The sequence below is a fragment of the Medicago sativa genome, chromosome 5 (genome assembly GCF_051527215.1).
Source record: "Medicago sativa cultivar Bolivia chromosome 5, Bolivia_mono, whole genome shotgun sequence".
NCBI classification, from domain to species: domain Eukaryota; kingdom Viridiplantae; phylum Streptophyta; class Magnoliopsida; order Fabales; family Fabaceae; genus Medicago; species Medicago sativa.
The window spans coordinates 20,678,084-20,690,852 of NC_140753.1; the positions used below are offsets into that span (position 1 = coordinate 20,678,084).

Genomic DNA, 12,769 nt, shown 5'->3' on the forward strand with positions numbered 1-12,769 from the left:
AGCATTCTTCATTCGCACTTGATACAACTGTCCATGAGTCATAGCATCCATACGTTTCTCTTCAATTAGATTCAATTGATCATACCGACTTTGACACCATTCAGCCTCAGTTAATTTTGCTTCCATGATTACTCGAAGAGATGGAATCTCCACTTCCAGAGGGAGAACTACTTCCATGCCATACACAAGAGAGAAGGGAGTTGCCCCGGTTGAACTGCGCACTGCAGTACGGTAACCATGCAAGGCAAATGGTAGCATTTCATGCCAGTCTTTGTAAGTGGTGACCATCTTCTGAACAATCTTCTTGATGTTCTTGTTAGCGGCCTCAACCGCACCATTCATCTGAGGTCTATAAGGAGAAGAGTTGTGATGTTCAATTTTGAATTCTTCACATAAAGCTTGCATCATGCTATTGTTCAGATTGGAACCATTGTCAGTGATGATCTTGTTGGGAACACCATATCGACAGATGATGTTATTCTTGATAAACTTGACGACCACTTGCTTGGTCACATTTGCATATGAAGCAGCTTCAACCCACTTGGTGAAATAATCAATTGCCACTAGGATGAAACGATGTCCATTGGAAGCTTTTGGTTCAATTCTTCCGATCATGTCGATGCCCCACATAGAGAAAGGCCATGGGGAAGAGATAACATTGAGAGCGTGCGGAGGCACATGAATCTTGTCAGCATAAATTTGACACTTGTGGCATCTTTTAGCATGTTTGTGCCAATCACGCTCCATAGTTATCCAGTAATAGCCGGCTCTTAACAGTTTTCTTGACATGGTGTGACCCGAAGCATGGGTCCCAAAGGTACCGTCATGTACATCATGCATTAATTTCTCAGCTTCTTGTTTGTCAACACATCTCAGCAAGACCATGTCATAGTTCCTCTTGTATAGGATTTCTCCGTCCAGAAGGAATTTGCTAGCCCATCGTCTCAAAGTCTTTTTATCCCTGTTGGAAGCACCAGGTGGATATTCATGATTCTGCAAGAATTGTTTGATGTTGTAATACCAAGGCTTTTTATCATTCACAACCTCATCAGCTTGATCTGGCATATTTTCAATAGTAAACACATGAGCGGGTCTATCAAGACGTTGTACTTTGATTACAGGCACATCATTCCAGTGATTGACACGAAACATGGAAGACAAGGTAGCAAGAGCATCAGCCATCTGATTTTCATCCCGAGGGATGTGGTGCAGCTCAACCTTGGTAAAGTATGTCAACAGACGTCTTGCATAGTCACGGTATGGGATCAGCTTCTCATGATGAGTCTCCCATTCACCCTTTATCTGATTAATAACAAGTGCAGAATCTCCATAGATATCAAGGTGCTTAATTCTCAGGTCAAGGGCTTCTTCAATGCCCAAGATGCATGCTTCATATTCAGCTATATTGTTCGTGCATTCGAAGGTTATCCGAGCAGTGAAAGGAATGTGATGCCCCTGTGGAGTTACAATGATGGCTCCAATTCCTTTACCGTAAGCATTAACAGCACCATCAAACACCAATCCCCACTTGCTATTGGGATCCGGCCCTTCATTGATCAGTGGTTCTTCACAGTCTTTTGCTTTCAAATACATAATCTCTTCATCAGGGAAATCAAACTTAATCGGCTGGTAATCATCAAGAGGCTGACAAGCAAGATGCTCAGCAAGGACGCTTCCTTTGATTGCTTTCTGAGCTTTGTACACAATATCATATTCAGACAACAACATTTGCCAACGTGCAATCTTCCCAGTAGGCTTTTCAAAGATGTACTTGATTGGATCCATTCGGGATATCAGCCAAGTTGTATGATTCACCATATAATGACGCAGGCGTTTGGCAGCCCAAGCTAAAGCACAGCAAGTCTTTTCAAGCATTGTATACCGAGTCTCACAGTCGGTGAACTTCTTGCTCAGATAGTAGATAGCATGCTCTTTCTTACCAGTCTCGTCTTGTTGACCGAGAACACAACCCACTGAATCATCTAACACTGACAGATACATAATCAAAGGCCTTCCTTCCACTGGTGGGACAAGGATAGGTGGTTCCAACAGGTATTCTTTAATGCTATCAAAAGCTTCCTGGCATTCATCATTCCATACAACAGGCTGGTTCTTTCTGAGCAATTTGAAAATTGGTCCACAAGTAGTGGTCATGTGAGATATAAATCTTGAAATATAATTCAGACGTCCGAGGAAACCTCTGACTTGCTTCTCAGTTTGAGGGGCCGGCATCTCTCTGATGGCTCGGACTTTGTCAGGATCAACTTCAATGCCTCTCTGGCTAACAATGAAGCCTAGCAATTTTCCAGATCGTACACCAAATGTGCACTTGTTAGGATTCAACCGCAGCTTGTACTTTCTCAATCCTTCAAACATCTTTTTCAGATACACAACATGCTGCTCTTCATCATTTGACTTCACAATCATATCATCAACATATACTTCAATCTCTTTGTGAATCATATCGTGAAACAGAGTGGTCATACCCCTTTGATAGGTAGCACCAGCATTTATCAAGCCAAACGGCATCACTTTATAACAGAACGTTCCCCACGGAGTGATGAAGGACGTCTTTTCTCTATCTTCAGGTGGCATTCGTATCTGATTATAACCAGAGAAACCATCCATGAAGGAGAACACTTTGGATTGAGCAGTACTGTCAACAAGCACATCAATGTGAGGCAATGGGAAGTTGTCTTTTGGACTGGCTTTATTCAGATCTCTGTAATCAACACACATTCGAACTTTCCCATCTTTCTTTGGTACTGGTACGATGTTGGCAATCCACTCAGGGTATTCAGCTGTCATGAGGAAACCCGCATCAATTTGCTTTTGTACTTCAGCCTTGATCTTTAGAGCCATGTCTGGACGAGACCTTCTCAATTTCTGCTTGACAGGAGGACATTCAGGTCTTGTCGGTATCCGATGTTCCACAATCTTGGGATCTAGACCCGGCATATCTTCATAGGACCATGCAAAGACATCTGGATAATCATGGAGAAGCTGAGTAATCTTCTTTTTCACTTCTGGCTCAAGTGCAGCACTGATCTTAATCTCTCGCTTGTTTTCTTCAGTACCCAGGTTGATAATCTCAATCTCTTCCTGGTGAGGCTGAATGTCTCTTCTTTCTTGCTCAAGCAGTCGAGTGATCTCATACGGTATCTCTTCATCATCATCCTCATCTTCAGCTTCATATACAGGGAATTCAAAATTTGGAGGAACCATAGGGTCACTGTGTTCAACGGGTTTATTATGGTTCAATCTGCATAATATGATTGGGATGTTTTTAGGAAAAAAAATGTTTCATGCAGATTTTTGAAATTAATAAGAAAATACAGATGTTTTGGTTTTTTCTGGCATTACCATTATTTCCAAGAAAAAGACACTAAAAAAAGTAAAAAACAAAGAGTCGTGAGAAAAACGACAACTTTTATTGATAACGGCAATGCCGAAACAAACACGCCCTTACAATGATATCACTTTCGCCTTGGGCAGAGCGAAAGGATTGTTATTTTGAAAACAAAAAACATGAGCAACAAGACACATTACATGGAAGCATGCATGACTAAAGGAACATCAATGGCCTCCCAATTTCTCACAGTGCCTCCTGGTACAACAAATGCAGGCACATAACCACCTTCAGCAGCATTTTCAGTAATAGTATTGATGAACCCAGCACTGTAGAAAGTTTCTGTTGAAATGCCCGATGTTGGGGAGAATCCAAGGCCTTCTTTGCGCTTGTTTTCCGAGATCTGAATCACTTTGCCCCAGCCGGCGGCTTGCCCTTCTTGAACCGGAGAATCATGAAACACTGGCATAATCACACATACATCACTGACGATCAAGTGTTTGTCATCCATCAGACTCTGGATATCATCTTGCACGACACAACAGCCCATAGGATTCCGAAGACATTCTGAACAAGAAGTATGATCATGTTTGAACAGAGAAGCCTGGCAGAGCTTGACATGTAACGGCACCAAGGGAGTGACAACATTGCGGACATCCAACATGGGCTTTTCTTGAGGAACGGGGGTTCCTTCGAAGGCCTCGATCATGTTAACAGCAGCATGGTTTGGAAGCGGGTTGTCTAGAACATGAGGAACACTATTCTCAAAAGTCAACCGTCCCTTTTCTATCAGGTCTTTCACAATATATTTCAGAGCAAAGCAACCTTCAACATCATGACCTTGAGCACCCTGATGGAATTCACATGTTAGGTCCTGACGGAACCTGGGAGGCAATGGATTAGGCGGAGGCTTGCCTGGTCTGGTGACGCAGTGTCCCTTAGCAAGTAGAGTTGGGAGCAGCTCACCATACCGCATTGGTATTAGTGGAAAAGAAGGTTTGGGTCGGGGACCCTGTTGTTGCTGCCGTTGCTGTTGAGCAGGGGGCTGTTGTTGTACTTGCTGTGCAATAGCATTGACGGGCACTGGTGGTTGACCCGGTGGCAGAGGATACTGTTGATAGAATGGTGGGAAGAAAGGATGTTGAGAGTACTGCATGTATTGATAAGGCAGAGGTAATTGTGTAGCAGCTGCAGACAGGTTACCAGATACCATCCCTACGTCAGATTCTTTCCTCTTATGGTGGCCATTACCGTACTTCTTTGGTGCACTGGTTGAAGATTCACCTTTCTCAAGAACAATAATACCCTCTCGGACGGCCTCCTCTAGACGAGTTCCCATTGTGACCATATCAGAGAAGTTGTTTGGAGCAGAGAATATCATTCTTTCCTTATATTCCTTCTTCAGAGTCTTCAGAAATGTTTGTGTCAATTCTTCCTCATCAAGTCGAGGGGAAACACGGGCAGCTGCCCCTCTCCATCTCTGAGCATATTCACGGAAGGTTTCATCTGACTTCTGAGACAGAGCCTTAAGAGAGTCCCTATTTGGCTTCAGACGGGTATTGAATTCATATTGACCTTCAAAAGCAGCAGCGAGTTCCTCAAAAGTATGAATGTTGTCTTTGCTCAAACTGGTGTACCAATCTGCCGCATCATCTGTCAAGCTACTCTGAAAGCAGTGGATCATCAGCGCATCATTATCTGCGTAATTAGCCATCTTTCGGACATACCGGATGACGTGGTTGTGTGGGCAAGAAGTCGCATTGTATTTGTCAAATTCTGGCTCTTTGAATTTCTTAGGAATCTCAAACCGGGATACCAAGCATAGATCACGAGCTTTAGCGGGAGCACCATTGCTTCCCCGGCTAGCCTTGACCTCACGGAGTTCTCCATCCAACTCCCTCAACTGTCTTTTCATAGCTTCCATTGCGGGATCTTGTCCACGCGGAGTATCAATATCAATCACCTGTTGCACAGTGTGTACAATTGGGTCGGTAACAACAGTAGTCACCTGAGGCATAGCGGTGGACACAGGAATCTGTCCTTGACCAGCAACACCAGAGACACCAGCAGCAGTATTAGGAGAGTAGTAAGCTGAGAGGCCATAGGGACGGCCGTTGGGCATAACAAAACGAGCATCAGTAGCCACAGTAGATAGTGGGATAGAGGGAATCACCTCAGCAGTAACTGGAACAGAAGTGGCTGGTTGTTCCTGTGCAGCCATCATAGCGGACATAGCGTCATGAGCCTTAGCCAAGTCTTCTTTCATAGCAGCCAATTCGGCACGGAGCTGAGCATTTTCTTCTTCAAAGTTAGCCATCATCCTTCTCTTGTGAAATCTTGTTTGATGAACTCTATCTGGTTGGTAGACTTTGCGAACACGAGCCACTTTTCAGACTGCGGCGGACAAAACCAGGAGGCAATGAGCACGAGAGAAGTTTTTTGTGACCAATGAATGCATATGATGCATGAAATGTGTTAATGCATATGCAAAAAAGACTCTTTTTTGTGTTATCAAAGGGTTTTTAGACAAATTATACGCTTGTAAACATCACTAAACAACAATTAACATAAACGGGAAACAAACAACCAACATATAGTTTTACAAGACAATTCCGACATAAACAAATGGAAATAACAACAGGAAAAAGAAATCCTCAAGCATAGGAGGTGGAAGCGTCATCCTCAGACTCAGACTCATAGCTGCAGTATCGTGCATAGAAGTCACGGGCCCCCTAGCCCTCTTAGAGTCTCTCATAAGCAACATATCTTTCTCTTCAATCTCTCTCTTAGCCTTAGCTAACTCTTTCTTCAGTGTCAAGACCTCATGAGTCTGCTGCAAGTCCTTTCCATCCAAAGTCATGATCAAGTTCTCAGCCTCATAATATCTAGCCCTCCACTGATGCTTCTCCCGACTCTCCATAGCTAGATGCTCCTGATACATCTCCTGGGTAGGTGGGAGTAGAGGCAAAGGCATGGTAGGAACAGATGCAGACACATATCTCATAGAGGGGTAAGGCATACCGACCTCCTCAGCTTGGTTTATCACCCACTGTGTATAGGCCTCATGAGCGATACCGGACCTCACACCCATATGCTTCACCTCTTTCTTCCGAAGCTTAGACCAAGCTTCCATGAAATCCTCTCTAATTCCCGTGGGAGCATTGGAATAGTGAAAGAAGTAAGGGGCTGTAGCAAGATTGATGGGTTTATCTTTCATCGGGAAACCAAATTGTCGCAAAGCAAGCTCCGGGTTATAGTTGATTCCACCCCGGGTACCAAGAAGAGGTACATTAAGAAACTTTCCACCACCAAAGATAATTTCCTTAACTCTAGAAGCGGGAGTGAGCCAAACTACTTCATTAGGAGTGAGAGCCATAATCCTTTGTGAAATGGACCAATTCCCCGGATTGTCGTGGAAAGACTGCGGAAGGTGCGAAATAAACCACCTATAGAGGAGAGGCACACAACAAAGAATGTATCCACGACCTTTGTCGAAACGATCGTGAATAGCATGGTATGTGTCAGCTAGCAAAGTAGGAACCGGATTCTTGGAGTGGAAGATCATAATAGCATTTGTAACGCCCCATTTTTATTCTAATATTTTAGTAGAGGTGTGAATATTTTTATATGACTTTAATTGCTATATATATATGATTTTATGTGAAATATATGTTTTATATGATTTTTATATGAAATATGTTATGATGCTATTTATTATATGAATATTGGGGTTGTGTATTATTTAAATGAATGTTGTTATTATTGGATAGAAATAATATGAGAAATAGAAATATTATAGAAATAGTATTTATTTTTGGTTAAGGGGAATTAAGTGGAAATTAATAGAAATTAAGGGAGTTGGGTGAGAAAAGAAAAGGGAGATATTTTTGAAGTAAAAGAAAGAAAAAGGGAGAGAAACATTTTCACGTAAAAACATTAGAAAAAAACTGGTTTTGGAGAGAAAACCTAGAAGAGGCCAAGAGAGAGCTAGGAAGGAATCGATTGCGGTAGCTTGACGTTTGGTGTTGCTGAATTAAGGTAAGGGTGGGATTCCTTTCAATAATCATGGTATATAATTCTGAAATTTGATGAATTGTTGTTCTTGGTTTTAGGGTTAGAAGTTTTATGTTAATTGAAGAAAATATGATGAATGGTGTTGTTTGAGGCATGTTTCTATGTTGTTTTAGTTACTATGTTGTATATAGAACCTGTAAACATTGTTCTAATTCATTTTGGGTGATTAGGGGATCAGAAAATGGGTTTTTGGGGTGAAAATGGTGTTAAAATCGTAACAGTAGATGAAAAACTCGCCAGAAATTCGCTATTAGCGTAACCCTCTGGAACAGGTACGCTATTAGCTCAATTTTCGCTATTAGCGAAATTGTCCAGTGACAGCATTTTCTGTTTCGCGTTCTTGTGTCTTTTTCACCCGTTTCTATTTTGAATTAGCTTTAGGTGTAAACATAAAAGTTGTAGATAATTGAGTTAGCTTTCTAATGGCTTTGGAGTGACTAGAAAATTATTTGTAGATTTAGAGTTATGATGAAAATAGTCCAAGTGGGTCTTCAGAAAATTTTAAGAAAACTTAGCATAATTAATCTCTAGTTAGTCCAAAAACTTATGGTTGGTTTCCCAACTTCAAACTTAAGTGTTAGGGATTTAGTTGAGGTGTTTATGGATATTTGACTTATGTTCTATTGATCAAAACTTAATTGCTTTTGGGGGATGTTTTAGACTTTGAGATGAATGTAATTGATTTATATATATGTTATGTTGTTGATTTCCGTTGTTGATGTCGTTGTATCATCTGATGTCGAAGTTGGGGAGTGTGTCATAATTGTTTTAGGCACATATGTTGTTGTTGCAGTCGCTGTTGAAGTTGTATGTTGATATACACAAGTTGAGTCCATTTGCATACTCACAATTGTTGGGGGCTTATGCCCTGGAATGTTCATCATTCAACCCGTTGGGGGCTTATGCCCTGGAATGTTTATCATTCACCTGTTGGGGGCTTATGCCCTGGGATGCTTTAACCATCCAAATTGTTGGGGGCTTATGCCCTGGAATGCTTAGCATTCAACGCGCGTAGATTGGTACCACCTGCATGATGCATTAGTTGTTGTTGTCGTTGTAGCATTGTCGAGTTGTTGTCGTTGTAGCATTGTCGAGTTGTTGTCGTTGTCGAATTGTCGAGTTGTTGTCGTTGTCGAATTGTCGAGTTGTTGTCGTTGTCGAATTGTCGAGTTATCGGTGTCGTTGTGGATAATGTTGTTGTTGTTGTTGTTGTACCATGTTGCCGAAAAATGATTATGTTGTTGTTATATGTATTCTTTATATACATTATTAATGATGCATGTTGTGATATATTGTTATTTTCATTAATTTGATGAATTATATATTATCATTATTGGATAAGTTTCTCACCCCTTCTGCGTATATGTTGCCTCGACCGTGGGTAATGTGCAGGTAATGATGGCTTGTAGGTTGATTGGCTCAAGTGTCTAGGGCTCTGATACATATTAGGATGGGGATCGTCGCGAGTGTCTTCTCATTTCTTTTATGTATCACATATTTTGGAAAAGACTTGCTATTAGAATAAAGTTGAATTATGTTGTGGCCTTATGCCAAGACTTTTATTGATGTTGAATTTGGTTGAATTTATATTTTAAAGAATTATTCCGCTGCAGTTTGTCAGATAATTTAAATGTCGGTTTTTAAATAAATAGACAATTTTCTATTATGAAATTTTGAAAAGTAGTGTGACACTCCGTTGTGTGATTACTCTAATTTTATTTATTAATATTAATTTGTTGGGAGAACGGGGTGTTACAGCATTCATGTCCACGAAGCCATCAAGATTCGGAAAGAGAATAATCCCATAGATGAGAAGTGCAAGGATAGCCTCAAGAGTGTCCTGACAAGTAGTATTGAGGTTGGCTTTCCCAAGAAGATACTCTGAAGTGAACCCTCGGATACGTGCCTTAGTGATGAGATTCTTGGAGACATCGGTGGTCTTGAGATAGAGATCTTTAGCAATAACCAATGGAGTGGGAGGATTTTCAGGTCCTGAGAAAGGTATCCCCTTAGCAATAGATAAACCCATCACGGAAGAATAAGCCTCTAGAGTAGGCATCAACTGAAAGTCGGGGAAAGTAAAGCATCGATACTCAGGATCATAGAATTGCACTAGAGTGTGCACAAGCTTCTCATCCACGTTAGTCTGGAGAATAGTAAGTAAAGCCCCGTAACGGTGTCGGAAACCAGTCGGATCCTCGATCTTGAGTGCCAAATCTCTCAAACTCGCCAAATCCACTTCCTTGAACTTGTAGGACTTAGTCTTCTTCATTCCTACAATGTTTACAAGTTCAAATTGTCTAAGCCCTTTGATAACAATGCATGACAAAAGGTTTATGCATGTATGCATGTATGCATGAATGCATGATTATGTTCAAGTTCGGTGAAAACATGGTGGGTTGAAGTTCAAAGTCGAGGAGTCAAGGGTGGACACGGCGTCCGGTGAATCTAGGGCTTTAGGATATAGTAACCGGGTTCTAAAAAGGTTCCCAAGTTGCAACCTCTCCGACGTATATCATGGTGTCACGAGACAACACTCGCTCCATGATTATCCGTGGAAGGTCTAACTTGAGTGTAGTATCGCGTGACGACTAAAACTCGAGACAACACTCGGTTTAGCCTCCGCACTACGTCCTAGAAAATGGCCATGGATGGGTTTGGTTATCTACGTTCATAGCGTCATAGAACAATTAGAAGTAAAGTGCCTAAACGCGACAACACGCGCCGACAACATCACCCCCAAAATGCCTCAGCTATGTGGGATTGATCGCATAATCCAAAACACGAGGCAACCCCCGGAATGAATTGTCGATTATATCCCTCCTAAATCCTAAGTTCACTCAGCCCGGGTGCAGGACTTTTGATATTCTCACCCCACACGTTTGCAAGAAATTAAACATTTATTCACATAGGAAAGCAAGTAAAAGAAACAAGTAAAAACGAAGCGCAAGCGTGGAAATAAAGACTAGGCGTAACTCTCGAATGTCCCCAGTGAAGTCGCCAGCTGTTTTATCTTGGTTTTCGGGTGTCAAACATTGATTACGTTTGAACCTTTTAAACCGGTGATATCTTATTTTTTCTTGGGAGGGGAAAAAGTAAGCAAAACCCTTGAGAATCGAGGTCCGGGAGTTGTTTTCGCTACGGGAAGGTGTTAGGCACCCATAACGACTATAGTATCCTATAGGAACCGTCTTTAATTTCTACGCGCGCGCTTTATTTTTAAATGCTATTTGAAAAGGTTTATTTAAGCCTAAGAGTTTCTAAGTGAAGAATTGGAGGGAGAAGAATGTTTTTGGATTTTTATTTTATTTGAATTGAAGGAATTTTGTTCCTTGCCTACGTACCCGTTTAAGGGATCAAATCCACCGTAGTTCTCTTCCAAAAATGTTTTTGTTTTTGTTGGTTGATTTTAAGTTTGAAAATTGGATTTTGAAGAATAGAAAGAGGCCTCAAGGGCATGAGATTATAAAATTGTGAGGTGGAATTAGTCATTTGCAAAATATGGTCTAAACATGATTATTTTCATTGAAATTTGATTGAGAAAATGAAAAAGGAAAATACAATGGGATTTTGATCCCAAGGTTTATTTAGAAAATAATTTGAGTGATGTTGTTCACATTTTTTGGAAAATTGATTTTTCTAAGTATAAAGCCTAAACATTCATCTAAACATACAATCCTAGACATACATCTAAACATGCGTATTCTAGCTATATCTAAAGTGATGTGTGTGCATGTGTCGGTGTTTGTGTCGGTGTACATTATTAGAGTCCATTGTCCTTTACATCATACCCTAGATACATTCTATGGCCTCTTTGCCAAGAAATTAAATGCATGAAAGTGAAATTTTACAAGAATTCCTAAATCTTTACATTCTAATTTTTGCATGAAATTGAAACTTAAAGTGCAAGAAATTAAAGTGGAGAAAGAGATGAAATATGGAATGAAATGGGAATGCTTATGGAGAATATGAGACATGAAATGAAATGGTTAGTAACACATGACAATATCAAAGGAAATAAGGCAAGAGAAATACTAGAACATAAAGGATAGAAAACAAACCAAAGTAAAGGTAAAATGAGTGCAAGCATGACTAAAATTTGTCCATAGAATGTAAGAACCACATGACCTATAATTCTCACATTCCAATACATTTTAAAGGTTTAGAATCAAATCTTGGAATGGGAATTAAGTCAACATGATTAACTTAGCATTTCAAAGCAAACTTTAAGCATATTAACATTGTTTATTTACACAAGTAACTTGTAACCTAAGCAATTAACCAAGATTCACAATTATGCAACAATATCAAACACAAACAGTAGCTAAAACCTTATGAAATCAAGTGGTATAGGTCACCAATATTCATCAAGCCATTTGGATTGAAATCAAGCAAGTTTCATTCATTTTTTTAGCACAAAATATCACAAAAATAGCAAGAAAAACACTACATTATTTTTACCAAATTTTAACATGTAAAATTAACACTAAAAGATCACAAAATTATCAAGAAACACTCATGAATTTATTTGGACTTTTTTAGGAATTTTTGATCACAAGAACATGTAAAATTTTTTACAAGATTTAACAAATGTAATAAACAATCAAAAAACTACATATTTTTTTTTATCCAGATTCAACACATAACAGTATTACAAGAAGATCGAGAAACTAGTCAAAAACACATGAAAAATTAATTGGAATTTTTAACAAAGTTTTTGAGCATGAAGGTGTGCAAACCGCAAGAAACAGTGACAAAAATAGCAAAAACAAGGAAAACACGCAGGTAAACTAAGCCCAAACCCAAACCCAAGGAAGGAACGGATCCTGGATCCTTCAGGACACACAGAAGGCCGTTGGATTGATCCAACTGGATCAAACCTTAGATCTGACGGCCAGGGCGTGAAACCAGTGAACCAAGACTGAACCAGACCGGTTCAGCCTCTTATATAAAGGCTAGTGGACCGGTCCAACTCATTTTTGTTATTCGTTTCTCTCTCTTCTCTCAGACTTTTCTTCCTTCTCTCTATGTTCCGTCGTCTTCTCTGGCGGGTTTCACCGCCGCCGGAGACCTAACCACCACTCAAACTCACCAAAACCCTTCGATCTAAAGCTTTTCACCGTTTATTTTTTATCCTAAGCACGAATCAAGCATCACATATGGCAAATAAGACTTGGATCTATGTAGATCGAAACTCAAACTTTACGGTTTTCAGATTTTTCAAAACTCTTCACACTTTTTGAAACGAGGCTTTAATCTACGTTGTTTTCTCTGCTGATGATGAATTTGGACTTGATTTTGTAAAAACGAACGGTGAATTTCGCAGATCTGTATTTTAGGGTTTCA

General features: G+C 40.2%; 1 long non-coding RNA gene across 1 annotated transcript; it reads left to right on the forward strand.

The window, feature by feature from the left end:
• The first annotated feature begins 7,035 nt into the window (after positions 1-7,035).
• LOC146920913 (uncharacterized) lies at positions 7,036-9,035 on the forward strand. The gene is made up of 2 exons (XR_015010742.1): positions 7,036-7,387; positions 8,816-9,035. It is a non-coding gene; the product is annotated as an uncharacterized LOC146920913 (long non-coding RNA).
• Positions 9,036-12,769: the final 3,734 nt, after the last annotated feature.